This window comes from Bos indicus, chromosome 10 (genome assembly GCF_029378745.1).
Source record: "Bos indicus isolate NIAB-ARS_2022 breed Sahiwal x Tharparkar chromosome 10, NIAB-ARS_B.indTharparkar_mat_pri_1.0, whole genome shotgun sequence".
NCBI classification, from domain to species: domain Eukaryota; kingdom Metazoa; phylum Chordata; class Mammalia; order Artiodactyla; family Bovidae; genus Bos; species Bos indicus.
This window is the reverse complement of record NC_091769.1, coordinates 50,844,348-50,859,203: the sequence shown is the minus strand read 5'-3', so window position 1 is coordinate 50,859,203 and position 14,856 is coordinate 50,844,348. Positions and strand designations below refer to the sequence as shown.

At 43.2% G+C, this 14,856-nt stretch overlaps 1 protein-coding gene across 1 annotated transcript in view; it reads right to left on the bottom strand.

Annotated features, from left to right (window-relative positions):
- The window catches only part of MYO1E (myosin IE), a 220,890-nt gene that overhangs the window by 133,345 nt on the left and 72,689 nt on the right, over nucleotides 1–14,856 (bottom strand). The gene's annotated exons all lie outside the window — the stretch shown is intronic.

The following is a 14,856-nucleotide window of genomic DNA, read 5'->3' as shown; positions in this document are numbered from 1 at the left end:
GGATCAGGAAGATCCCCTGAAGAAGGAAATGGCAACCCATTCCAATACTCCTGCCTGGAAAAGCCCATGGATGGAGGAGCCTGGTAGGCTACAGTCCATGAGGTCACAAAGAGTCGGACACGACTGAGCAACTTCACTTTCACCTTTCATCTATACATATAGCTGATGCACTCTGATGTACAGCAGAAACTAAACAACACTGTAAAGCAGCTATATTCCAATAAAAAATTAATTAAAAAACTGGCTGGCTTGAGCCATGAACAGATGGCTTACAGGTAAAAAAGTGGAGGGGTTGAAACAGACTACAAATGAAGAGGCATAAGGATGGAGCACGATACCGCTACATTTACATTCTGGCCTGAACATTTTATAGCTGGAAGGGGCCTTGCCTATCCATCAACCAGTCCAAAGCTCTTACTGAGCAGATTAGGAGGCTGAGGCCAGAAAGGAGGTACATGTCTGTGGTGCTAGTTACGTAGTGAGAGAACCAGGGCTAGAATTCGGGCCTTCCAGCTCCCAGTCAGCGGTTGGCTCTCTACCACCAGCCCCTCCCCAGCAAACTTATATGTAGTAAATGTTCTCATCACCCACAGAGGTTCCAGGAAAAACAATCAAATGAGTCTAGGTATTTAAATATTTTAAAGCCCTCAACTAATAAACATGATCATTTGTGAACCGTGACCTTTGAGCAGTCGGACTGCATCAGGCCACTGGTATCCATCCAGATAGTAAATATTTAAAGAGCTTAATTTCTTCTTAGTTTTAATATTAAGGTAAATGTGAATCAAAGTTTTAAAACCTTCTCTCCAGTGAGTTACCTTGCAGGCAAAGGTGCACAGACCTCACACTTTGGGGACCACTTTCCTAGAACCCCTTGCCTTCCACCCAAGATATGGGGGTGGCGGCGGGGGGGAGTCAAAGCATTGGCTTAAAAAATTGAAACAAGTAGGTAAAGGAGAAAGGCAATCTCCAGAAAATGGGGGGAAATGACCGCAGAAATTGGAAAGCTGGAATCTAACTAGAGATCCCTGGAGAATTCCATGGCACTCCTTCCAATAGTAATTTTCTTCTGCCAGAACAACTAAAATTGAAATCAAAACACAAGTTAACCATATCTGACTTGATTATGAGGTCAGGGGGAATCATACCAGCTTAAAATTCACAACTCCATAGAAAATCCAAGAAAGTTTCTGTGATCGCTACCCATTGCTCATTGTATTCCATGAAATACACTACAGCATCAAAAAGGCAACCCACCTCATTAAGAGGTGTGGTCCACAGTGTTCAGGAGCAGGGAATGAGCGTGGCTTTTCTTAACAACCTACTATGTGCTAAACACTGTTAGGTGCTTCATTTCATCTGGTTTCAAAAGAACTGTAGAATTGGGGATGGGGAGTACTATGATCTCTGTGTAAGAGACGAAAAAATTGGCCAGAGACAGTCATGGAGTCCAGATCTGTACTGGTGGGTTTATAAACCCAGAGAAGCTTCCATGGAGGCCCTGGAAGTCAAACGAAATGTATTCCCCACTGTGTGAAAGTGTGTCAAGGCAGCTGTTCTCTGATAACAAGATTTCAGAAGTAGCACCTGAAACTGCCTTTTAGGTCCCCCTGGCAAGATGGATGAAGGAACAGAGATCACCACTCTCAACAGGGGCATTTTAGGCATGGATAGGATTGACTCCCTGACTTCTCTGGTGGTTCAGATGGTATAAAGAACCTGCTTGCAATTCAGAAGGCCCAGGTTTGATCCCTGGATTGGGAAGATCCCCTGGAGAAGGAAATGGTAACCAATTCCAGTATTCTTGCCTGGAGAAGTCCACAGATAGAAAAACCTGGCAGGTTTCCTGGGGCTGTAAAATCCATGGGGCTGCTAAGAGTCAGACACAGTCCACGGGGCTGCTAAGAGTCAGACACAGTCCACGGGGCTGCAAAGAGTCAGACACAGTCCACGGGGCTGCAAAGAGTCAGACACGACTGAGCGGCTAACACTTTCACTTCACTTTCACAGGACTGATGGCTACAAAGATAACAGGTGTTGTGAGAGGCCAAAGGGCTGGAGCCACCCTGCGACACTGTGCCTCTGCCTTCAAAGGACTTCCTATAGCCAATTTCAAGGCCAGAGCCCCACACCTTCAGTAAGTCTTCAGGCTTCTCGTTCAAAATTCTTTGGGGAGTAGATAGATGAGGCATGGTTTCCTTGTGTGACAAAGGTATCTCTCAGCATAGTAAGGACACTCAGGTTAAAAATAACCTCACAGAAATCCTCACTGACAAAATAGGCAAGATAGACATGAACTGCCAAAACGGCCCCAGCTAGGGATCCCCTGGGGGAACCTGCTCCAGAGCTTCTGAAGCCAGGTGGCAGCCGCTCCCAGCCCTGCAAAGTTCTTCCTTGTCGCAGGGATGGGACTGAGGGTTTAAGGGGGCTGGAGCTGACACATAAGTGATCCCAAAGCAGGAGTAACCAAAATCACTCTGTGCAAGAATTCAGGCAAAGCTAGGCTGGCGCCTCTCTGTTTTAGGTAGAGACGAGTATGCCCACCCGGTTACAGAGAAAACAGGGTGCTCACTTTGGGGCAGGACAGTGAATAGAAAACAGAGGTCAACATCACTGCCTCACAAAGAGGGCTATGCTCAAAAACTACCAGCAAGACCACAAGTGGATTTGCAAAAACATTTGCATGGTTTCTGGTTGCAGAAATGCAGAAAGGATTTGTACTATGCTTTGCTCCCAAGTGCACAAAACTCCCTTTCTACCTGAACCCTGAGACCCAAAAAATGAGGAAATGTAGTGCCAGCAGTTCTAAGGTTCTCGCTGGCTGTGACCCCTTCTCTTCCTGGGAGTTGGGCCAAAAGCACAGTATTACTTACTGATCAAATAACCAACACCCAGAGATACCTGGGAGTGAACACACATCAGTGAAGGTTCATTGGAATCAAAAGCAAAATGGAATCACCATTTGCTTGATGGAGGTTGGCTGGTTTGAACATACAGAAGTATCTTAGCTTTGCACTTAGAAAAAAAATCTCATTTCATTTTTTTTTTTTTAATTCAGTGCAGTAAGAGGAGTACAAAGGTTAGAAAAGAGAGAAAGAGCTTGCAACCCGGAGAAAGATAAAAGGCAAATGATTTAAATTAAACATACGGGAAACATTAAAGAAGGCATGGACATAAAACAACCCTAGAGATATAAACATACAACAAAGAAAAGTTGTTTGATCAGAGGGCAAGCCGTGTGAATAAATAAAATATCATAAATGCTCTAAAGGAAAAAAAAAGGAAGAGAAGAGTTTTCTTTCAACTTCCATTCTAAGAAAACCACAATTCTTTTTCTTGGTACAACTATAGCTCACATGCTTAATATATAAACTCAGCTTTGAAAATACCTCTGGAACATTCTCTAGTTTTTGTTTTTTAAAAAAATGTAAGTGAACCAACCATTTTCTATCACTGGGTAAATTCTGTCTGGTGGGTGGGTTTTGAGTAGCCGTGAATAAAGACAAGAGTGATTTGATTTTCTGTCATTCAAATTTTTCTCCCTTAAAAAAATCTACAGGAGTCCAAGGCAAAAGAATTAGTTTTGAAGAGTAAGTTTGAGTATTTTTAAACAAACCCAATTTGTGTATCCTTTGTCTCTAAATCAAAAGCCTGTATCACCTTTTCTCAAAGCTATTTCCACAGCACTTCCTGGCCCAGTGTGTACACCCCTATAGCATTGTTACTATTATTTAAACTTCCATGAAATGCACTTCAACTGGCAGGCATGTGTACTGTGAAATTAAAAGTGTATTGTTACAGAAGAAACAAAACTGACGTTGGACGTAAAGATGGACAACAATATGCAATGCCACAGATGGCAGCGGGAGCCTAAAAACACTGTGTGGTTCCTTTCTATTCTGTTTTGCCCCATTGTGTTCTGAATGGACAGAATCACCGCCCGGCTTCGGGGCCCAGCCGCTGAAAGGCCCCATTGTAAGTGATATGCTTTCCAGAGCAGAGTGAAGGTTGCTGTAGTAACCTTCACCGAGAATTTCCTGACCAGGGTGATGAAAATCTCAACTGAATTGTGACAGGACTACAGTTACAAACAAGACTGCAACATGAACAGGGGCCTCCCCGCTAGAAGGGGGTCTTCTCTTATCTGAACATAACCCACCACCTGCTGCCTAAAGCATATCCACATAGCCAAAGAAGGGACTGAATTTCTAGCAGTCAGAGCCTGAGGAGTCAACCTGTACAGTATCCTCCCAGGGCTGGGGTGGGGGTGGCGGAGGAGGGGAGAGAATGGGAGTTTGCAGATCAAGGTGGCTACACAATCCATGAATGCTTTAGCTGCCGTGTTTGCTGGATGGAGAATGCACTTTCCTAGTGCTAAGCAGAGAGGCATGGGTACCCATAGTCCAAATACCACAGGCAGAGAAGAAATCTGCACTTGGTTGGGAGAAAACAGTGCAGGATTCAGTACATAGAGAGAGCCCCCCTTTATATGAAAAACAAATCACCCCCAATTTCCCAGATGGAACACTAAACAAGAATGAAAACCACAGTGAGCTCTACCGATGGCTCCTTATATGCCAAGCAACGTTCTAAGCTCTTTTACACACACTGCATGTGTGCGTGCTAAGTTGCTTCATTTGTGTCCGACTCTTTGAGACCCTACGGGCTGTGTAGCCCACCAGGCTCCTCTATCCATGGGATTCTCCAGGCAAGAATACTGGAGTGTGTTGCCATGCTCTCCTCTAGGGGATCTTCCCAACCCAGGGATCAAATCACGTCTCTTTTGTCTCCTGCAATGGCAGGTGGGTCTTTACCACTAGGACCACCTGTAAGCCCTTACATGCATTAAATCATTTAATTGTCTCAGCAAACTTAAAAGGTCGGCATTATTATTAACCCTCATTTTAAGGATGAAGAAGCACAAAGAAGTTATAACCTTTGCCCCAGATCAATACCAGTGAACAAATATTCTGCTTCCAGAATCTACACTCATAATCCCTTTTTTACTCATCTTTTTCATATAGGCATTGGGCATTTGGATCTGGAGTTCTGGAGCTCAGGAGCAAGAAATGGGTCAAGAGACCACCATTGGCTACTATGAGTTCTCATCATAGGTGTGCGCAGGATTGAGCAGAACAGGGAGCCAACAAGAGATAAGAAAATAGGATGAGAAGCATTTTATCCATTGGTTCATTCATTCATTCCTCCCAATAGTTATGTGCCTACCAGGAGCCAAACACTATTCTAAGCACTGGGGTAGCACCTGCAGACCATTCAGACTAGACTCCAGTTTTTATCAAGCTTCCTTTCTCATTAATGAGGCAGAAAACCAACAGATAGAACAGAGCGATAGGAAAAACAAGAGGTGGCCGCGGGAAGGCCAGAAGGGCAGGCACTTGGCACCGGAGACAGGAAATAGGCAGTCAAGATGGGACTGCCCATCAGAGGGTGCAGCCCAGGTCACACAGGAAAACTGTCTTCCTTCCAAAGGGAATGAGCCCAGACTACTTTAGTCAGATCCCCATCCAGTAAGAGAAATAACACCGCCTCTTATTTGTAGGTTGCTTTCAGAGTCTCGCTACCTCTCTGCTCATCATCCCATGTGAGTTCTAAAGCAGTTCAGCCAGGCAGGCAGGCAGGGAGCAGGAATAATTATCTCCATTTTACAGCTTGGACTATCTGCAACATTTCCCTGATACTTTAGAGAACCCCAAAGGAGTGGTGGAGACACGGGGAGGACTGAAAAGTAAATTTCAGGTTGGGCTCCCCAGCTCTGGGGACTGTCCCTCTGTTTATCCGTCTAGCATGATAATGGCTATGTCATTTATTGCTGGGTTATTATTAAGCTGGGCTGTGAGTCGTTCCGTGTGCTGGATCTCGCCTACTTAAGAAAGAGAGAGGGGGCAGGAGGAGGGAACCAGAAGCAGAGGCAGAGCCAGGCTGCTTTTAACTGAGAGACAGAGAAAAACAAACAGCTCTTTAAAAACACAATCTCTCAGCATACTTAAAGGTAGCAATTCCAGCCTAAAAGCCTCTCTGCTTGGTAATGCACCACCCTTAAGAAAGGGCAAAATTATCAAGGGGTGGAAGCTCAGGAGATGTCAGGCTGCGGATGAAGGCCTATTCCATGCCAACTTCTATGTAAGACGAGGAATTACAGTCATTCAGCCCACAGCCATTTCCCATTTTAACTGATGTTTCCTGTTTTCTACGCTGGGCATCATAAGAATATTCAGAACCAGATTGGGAGTTCACAGGCCGTCCCTTCACTGGGGTACATTCTTTTCTGTTCACTCATCACATTATGTGCAACATTACAACCCAAAACAGATCTGTTTTCCTACTGACCTCAATCTGCGTCCACCATTATTGTGGCTGAGAGAATTCTTGGCTCTTTCGGGCCGTGATGCGAAGAACAATCTCGCCTGGCCGTTCCCCGGACTTGTTGACCTGCAGGTTGGTGTCTCAGCAGGAATTGTCCACATGCACCCATACGATTTAGGAGTATGGATCTGGGGACAGGCAGGGGCTGGAAGTCGCATTCCAGCCCTTTCAGCTGATTGCTAAGCCATCCCAGGGTAAATGAGACAACTGGGCATATTGTTAAGTTTGTTTTTGATGGTAGGATCACAAAAGCATGGTTTTTAAAAACTCTTTATTTTGAAGTAATCTCAACATTTCAGAAAAGTTTTTTAAAAAAGAATTCTTATACTCTATATCAATCTATAACATTTTGCCAATTTGTTTCCTCTCTCTCTATATATATGTATTATTTTTTTTTAAATCTACACTATTTAAAAATAGATTGTATACATCATGCCCTTTTACTCCTTAATGCTTCAGTATGTATTTCTCAATAAGGGAATTTTCTTATATAATCAGAGTAAACAACTTCCAGAAATGTCACATTAATACAATACTTTTTATCCACGTCAATATCCTAATTTCATCAATTATCCCAATAATGTCCTTCGACAAGATTTTCTTTTTCCTGGTGCAGGATCACGTATTGTATTTAGTTTTCCTATCTGTTTAGTTTCCTTTAATTTCCAACAGCTTTTCAGCTTTCCTTTGTCTTTTATGATGTTGACATTTTAAAGAATTCTTATTTTATAGAATGGCCCTCAGTTTGGGTTTGTGTGATGTTTCCTCATAATTAGATTCAGCTTTTGTATGTTGGAATTCGAGTCCTGTGCTGTTGCATCCTTCTCAGGATATCACGTCTGGATGGACATCATGTTTGTGGGCGGTATTCATTTATATCGCTTCATTAAGTACTGTCCCATTTCTCCACTAATTTCTATTTTTTCCCCCTCTGGTAACTACTAAGTGATTTGTGGGGAGATACTTTGAGACTGTGTAAATATTCTGTTTCTAATCAAACTGTGACAACCAGCTTTGACAAATTAAATTTTCAAGCCCAGTTATTTGGCACTCAGAGAGAATGCATTGCTCTCGGAAGCTGTGTGTCTCAGACAGACAAAGGCTACACAGTATCTCTGTGGGTGTCTCAGAGACGGGGTAGCTGGCTTCCTCCCACCTGCTGGGTTCCAGACAGGCTGAGGTGGCTGTCTTCCTCCACCTGTGACACCCAGTTCCACCCCCACAGGGTGTGAAATAATGCCTTCCTAGAAGCTGAACTGAAAACCAGAAGTATGAGTCGAGGTGATTCTTACTGGCCCAGACAGCCCCGTGGAAAGATGCAAAGCTGCTGTATGTGGGACGTGTGTCCCTGGTTCCCGCCATCAAGGTGCCCGTGCGTCTCATCCTCACCCTAATCCCGCCCCTCCTCGCATTAGCTTCAGTGCCATTGAACAAATTACTGTTTAAAAGGTGGAAGTGGGGTCAGTCCTTTTGGACCAGAGAGCTTAAAGCAAGGTGGGGTCGAGGGAGTCAAGGGCAAAGAATGTGTGTAAAAAGGATGAAGTCCAACCAGACAGTTCAAAGAGGTGGCCAGCAATTGTTCTTGAGCCACAAAGAGGGCAGACCTTCTTTAGACCTGACCTCCCATTCCAGACATTCTTGTTCCCATGAGGGAGCCTGCTACCACCCGAGGCAGCCAACATTTTCTTTTTGCTAATAATCATTGTGTGGAAATAATTACCCCAGAAGGCTTCCCTGGTGGTGCCCTTAGTAAAGAATCTGCCTGCCAATGCAGGAGACTCAGGAGGCTTGGGTTCGATTCTTGAGTCAGGAAGATCCCTTGGAGTAGGAAATGGCAACCCACTCCAGTATTCTTGCTTTGAAAATTTCATGGACAAGGGGAGCCTGGTGGGCTATATAGCCCATGGGATCGTAAAGTCAGACAGGACTGAGCACCCATGCTCACGATTACCTCAGAGGACTTTATTATACAACAGCCACCAGTAGATGGCCACTTCCACAGCTGGAGTGACTGGGACAGAACCTTGGAAGGAGCCCGAACCGTCTCTACAGCAAATTAGCTCAGGAAGACCAGGGAGCTTATTTGGTGACCAAAGATTCTCCTCATCACACAAGCTCATACCTGAAATGCACATGTAGGCTAGTGATTTTTAACAATGACTGCTGAAACACCACTAGAAAAATAAAAGTTTTACACCTTTTAGGTAAAAAGTTTACATTTAAGAATTTGCTTCTGCTAACTAGAAGCCTGGAGAATCCAAGGGACGGGGGAGCCTGGTGGGCTGCCGTCTATGGGGTCGCACAGAGTCAGACACGACTGAAGTGACTTAGCAGCAGCAGCAACTAGAGTAATGAGCTATAAAGTATTGATAGATACTTTAAAATTTCTAAAAGATTCATAAACTAAATGAGATTTGGCATCGATAACAGTAATTTCAGAGATGGCATTCTTTTGATAACAACTGCTATATAATCTTTCCCTTGAACCTCATCCTACATTTTTTACTTATTCAGTCATTCACTGATTGAATCATTTTAACTCCATCTATAATAGCTGTGCCGGGTAATGTGTCAAGCCCTGGGGATACATTAATTTTTTTTTTTAAGATAGAAAGGTTTACAAATTAATTACCTAAGTATGCAGCAGTAGTTCCAGTGTGAAGAATGAATTTTGCTGACACAACGTTCCATTCTTTCATTACATAAAAATACAAAATGGGCATGTGACTACCAGAAAAAAGAATGTGAATGCACAGCACACCTAAGTGTGAAATATTACCCCTGGCTGCCAGGTAAGCTGAGAAAGGCACACAAATCATTTATCTTCGTGGACAACTGAATTCTAACCTGATGACCTCATTTCAAGAACTCTGTAGTTAATTCATTTCAGAAACACCAACCCAAGCCTTGTCAAACAACAATCAGCTCTAATCTATTCCACTAAGTGAAGTTGATCAGGTTTTTTGTAAAAATTGCTCTCTTTCACCTCAAATATTGCTTAAAAAAAAAATCTCAATGCTCAGCTATAAGACTCAGAATTTGGTGTGAGGCATGTGATACTGTCTCTTGCCTGGCATAAGGTTTTAAATATCCTAACTGGAATCCCTAAATCTTTAATGTAAGAGCTTTGTCACATTTATTTTGTTGCCACTGAGAAGCTGAATAGGCCTTTGAGCAACTGTTTCCTACAGACCAGTTAGCTGCTTTATAATTTATCCCCAGGTAAAGCTGCACTAAATGTTAAATACCTGGGCTTTGGGTCCCCTTGAATCTCTCCTATATAATGGAGGGTGGTTCTTTCCAACCAGTAGGTCTGGCAAGACCAGTCCTTGGATGTAGGCTGAGAGTGACTGGGTTTTCCTGTTCTCAGGGCTCTGGCCACTCTGCCCACGCTGAAAGCTGTCCCCTTTCCTACGTCTTTATGGGCAGAAGACTATACCAAAAGTTTAAAGCATTAATGTCTTCACCACCACTCTCACCCACCCATCCTTCCCACCCACCCCTTTCTCTGACTTAATCACAGGAGGAAGTGAATCTACCCCTGATGCTGTCACAGTTTTTGAAATCTGGAAGTGGATCACATGATGTAAAAGGAAGTTGATGCGGGTTGAAGACAATAAGCTAGCTGGCACATCTAGAAATCCGTGTTGGCTTACTAGCTGTAAATCTTCCAGGGTTCTAATTTTAAAAGAAATTCCAAAAAAGCTCATCTTGGGTTGGAGGTATGGTTTTCAAGAACTGGGGCAGACTTTTTTTGAAGTGCTCATAGACCAACTTTAAGGGAATATTCAAACGACAAAATCATAATCATAATAAGAGTAATAGAAATAAACTCTTTGAGAGGGCTTATTTTATACCTTCCCCCCTCCCCTTTTCATTTTAGCAGTGACAGCATATAAATCCTTGGGATTTCTTTAAAATTTCTCCTTGAGACTTCCCTGGTGGTCCAGTGATCAAGACTCCGCACTTCCAATGCAGGGGGTGCAGGTCAGAACCCTGGTCGAGGAATAAGATCCCACATGCCATGGTGCACAACCCTCCTACTTACCCCTCAATATATATATCCTTAATTAAGGACCTACATAAGTTGATGTACACAACAGTCTAGGAAGCATTCTCTTTGGAGGAAAATGTGGCCTCCAAATTACTATGTATATTGACATTTGAGTACTTAAAAGTAGGTAAGTACCCCATTTATATTATGGCAACCTGGCAGTCACTAGAGTTCACCTTCTCATTTCTCTGAAATGCCCTTGTTCCTAGGAAATCTTACCACAATTGGCTGCAGTCTTGAAAAGCCACCCTTCGTTTGTGATGCATTCATGATCCTCAGAGATTTAACAGGAGCCTGGAAGTGGGGTAAGGCACTTAGGATTCTTAGGCAGTGTTTTCAGGGTTCAAGCTGGAGGCTCTCATTTATAATTGAGAAGATTCTCTTGGATGCTAGAAGGAATAAAGTAAGTAACAACCACTCTCGGCACTTGAGCCAACTCTATGTCACTAAGTCCATATTTTGCCATGACCTGGCAGAGAGGGAAAGCCCAGGACTGGGAGCCTCAAGAATGGATTCAGATTCTTCTTCTGCCATGTACTGGCTGAGTGGCCTGGGGAACTGCCTTGTTCCCACCATCTCAGGGTTGTTAGTGAGGGATCAGTGAGATAGAAGACAGGAAGTCCTTTGTAAACTGGTGGTGCCATATAAATGAGTTACTGTGATAACATCAAGAGAGAATGGGGATACCATTTAATTCATTAATTTCTCCTATTTATGCCCTCACACTATAAATACTTTGCAAAATGTACCTTCCCCCCTCCTCAAACCTGTTTCTAAAAAAACACGAAGAACACCAAAAGAAGGGTCAACTTGTCCACTGCTTGGCAAAGGTAAAACTTCCGTTGGAGGGAATGGGGATGGCACCTGGCTCACCCCTCAGGCAGATCCTGGGCAGAATGAGCATCTATGTGGGAAAGGTAAAGCCAGGAAAGCTTAGAAACGGGAACACCTTGAAGGGAACAGAACATCAGCCGATGAAGAGGTCAGTCTGCTAGTGAAATAAGACTTAATACGTGTCCAGATAACTAAGGCACTTCACTAAATGTCTGGAGAGAACAGTCAACCCCCAAAACAATTTCTGTATAACTGTTGTTCAGTCTTTGTGTTTGATTCTTTGTGACCCCGTGGACTGCAGTCCACCAGGCTCCTCGGTCCATTAACAGAGACGTTAATCTGTCACCTTGAAATGGCAGCATGCTATGAAAGGAGTGACAGGTAGAGTGTGGGGTAGTGACGGGGGGTGGGAGATGCTGGAAAAGGCCACTGTTTACAAGTTAGGTCACCTTCGTGAAAAGACCACAGCAGTCACATAAGATCACTCAATCTCGTTTTCCTCATCCATGAAAAGAGCCTCAAAACCAACCAACCAAAATGATGATAGGGCCATTAAGTATGCTCAGTCATTCAATCGTATCCAACTCTCTTATAACCCTATAGACTGCAGCTCACCAGGCTTCTCTGTCCATGGGATTATCCCAGGCAAGAATACTGGCATGGGTTGTCATTTCCTCCCACAAGGGATCTTCCCAACCCAAGGACTGAACACACATCTCCTGCCCTGGCAGGTGGATCCTTTACCACTGAGCCATCTGGGAATCCCAGGGCCATAAAGAGAAATGTGCAAAACCCAGGACCCATCTCAATGGCTGGGTTGGACTTGTTGTCTCAACATTTTGTTGTTGTTTAGCTGCTCAGCCATGTCTGACTCTTTGCAATCCCATGGACTGTAGCACACCAAGCTTCCCTGTCCCTCACCACCTCCCGGAGATTGCTCAAACTCATGTCCATTGAGTCAGTGATGCCATCCAACCATCTCTTCCTCTGTCGTCCCCTTCTCCTCCTGCCTTCAATCTTTCCCAGCATCAGGGTATTTTCCAGTGAGGCAGCTCTTCACATCAGGTGCCAAAGTATTGGAGCTTCAGCATCAGTCCTTCCAATGAATATTCAGGGTTGATTTTTTTTTTTCCTTTAGGATTGACTGGTTTGATCTCCTTGCTGTCCAAGGAACTCTCAAGAGTCTTCTTCAGCACCACAGTTCAAGGGTATCAGTTCTTTGGCGCTTAGCCTTTTTTATTGTCCAGCTCTCACTGATTCTCTGACTCAACTCTGAGTCCTATGTAGACAGGTAAATCTGTCACTTTTTCTTTGAACTTCCAGAATCTACCGAGCACAGTGCTTAGCACTCCTTAGTTCTTGATTGATCTTATTAAATTTATAATTGACCAATGAGGTGTACAGTGCATTATAAACTGAATACACAAGGTCTATGTATGTAAAGGTACAGTATTGAAGGCAAATAAAAGATGTTTGCTAACCCAAAATATAAAATGATGTTGGAAGGTAAGAACACTCTACTTCTGCCCATGAGAGAGTGTTTGTGGTAAGGGCACTTACGACTTTAGTCTGTCACCCTGGGGCATCTCTAAAGTGGAGAAAGTAAACACTCTCACCTGTTTTCTGGTGAGACTAGTCCTTAGCATCATTCCAAGCTACCTACCATAGTAACCAATTCTCACATAAAAGAAAATGTGACATCCTGATTGTTTTTTCTAGAAACCAGTTTAACAGGTAAACTCCTTGTTGCAAAGAAAGCCTCCAAGACTTTCAGACTCCAGTCAAGTCTAACTCTGACTGGTAGAATCAGCTGCCAACTTGATGACATCTGTTGTCTGAAATACAGAAGCGAGAGGCTAGGGTGCCTTCTAGGCTTCTATCTGGAGTAAGCACTGTACTCACAGCTAGGTTATGACTGCAAGTACTGCCGCTGAGGCGCAAACATCTCCTTTAATTTGGTTCTCTATGTGGCTCGCAAGAGTGGTGGTACAATTTATCACACATGTGAATGGCACAAAATCAGCACTCAAATACAGCTTGCTATACTGAAGCAGTCCTTTGGGCCCGCTCCCAGCAAAATAACACAACCAGGAATATAATTGTTTCTTTCCTGAGTATATGGCACTTCACAGCTAAGAGTTTTCACATGCTCCTATTGGAGTGGTGGCTCAGGTCCAGTCAGTCCTCCATAGCCACAGATTCAACCACCTACAAGCCAAAAATGTTGGGGAAAAAACAATTCTAGAAAGTTCCAAAAAGCAAACTTGAATTTGCAACATATTGGCAACTATTTACATAGCATGCACACTGTACAAGGTATTTGAAGCAATCTAGAGATGATTCAAAGTACATGGGAGGATGTGCTAGGTTATATGCAAATACAATGCCATTTTAAATAAAGGAACTTTTTGAGGATATTAGTATCTGCAGAGGTCCTAGAACCAGTCCCCCAAGGAAACCCAAGACAACTGCAGTTGTAAGGCAAGCGTCTCTATTTGCATTTTCTAAATGAGGGAAGTGATGGTCTTGTACTTGGTCAAGGTCACACATAAAGCAAAAGATAGAGTGGATTCTTACTCCATTGCTTCAGGTAACCTCTTTTCATCTCTTCACAAATCTGGGGTGATAGTGATCCTGAGAAATAACAAGCTGAAATATGTCTTGGTTCTAGAGATTTCCTTTATGCTTCAGAAGCCCAATGAAAATTTTATAAAGGTTATTAAGAAAAAGGGTTATCTTCTAATTACTTAGGTATGACACAAAATATATCATAATTTGACTTTTGCCTTTTTCATTTTCTCTATTCAAATGACTGTTGTTATCTTCTTTTCAGAAAAACTTTCTTTTCAAGAGGGCTCTATTGAAACTGCCCTGGTTTGGATAGAAATGCCAAGGGATCTGCCTCTTGGTTGCTAATTCTTTCCCACGTACAGATACAGGAGGACTATTAATGCAAAATTACTTACTGATATAATTAAGTTATAAACTGAGCTATTTATTGACCCTGGCTCAAATTATATCTCAGAAAAAACAGAATTTGTCATTATTTTCCCTGTCATAATCAAAATTAAATGCCTTAGATTTGTAAAGTGCTTTGTAATTTTAAAAGCACTTGCCCATATATTCTTTCACTTAACCTTCACAGCCTGGTGAAGTGGATATTACCATCCTCGATTTATAGATCAGGAAACTGAAGCTTTCAGAGGTTAAGAAACTGGCCTAAGGTTGCAGTCAGGTCTCCTTTAAATGAACACAGATTTTCTAAATGTACAGGACAACACTACTGCTTCCACTATACAATATGTTGACACCTTAAAGTCAGAGGCCGCCAAGATTATACGTGGTTGCACAAGCTGGCTTCATTATTCATTGAGGGAGGGTGGGCACCATGGGGAACAGAAGGACCTTCTCAGAAAGAAGGCACCAGAATCTCTTCCAGGACGGGCTTGTGTTGGGTGGTTTTTAGGGAGTTCTAAGGAGGCAAGGGTTTGCTCTAGATTGAGTGCTGTCAGAAAATGTGGTGATTCTAGGACTGAGTATCCCAATAAATGTTATTTACAGTGAGCAGTGATGAGATGACCAAG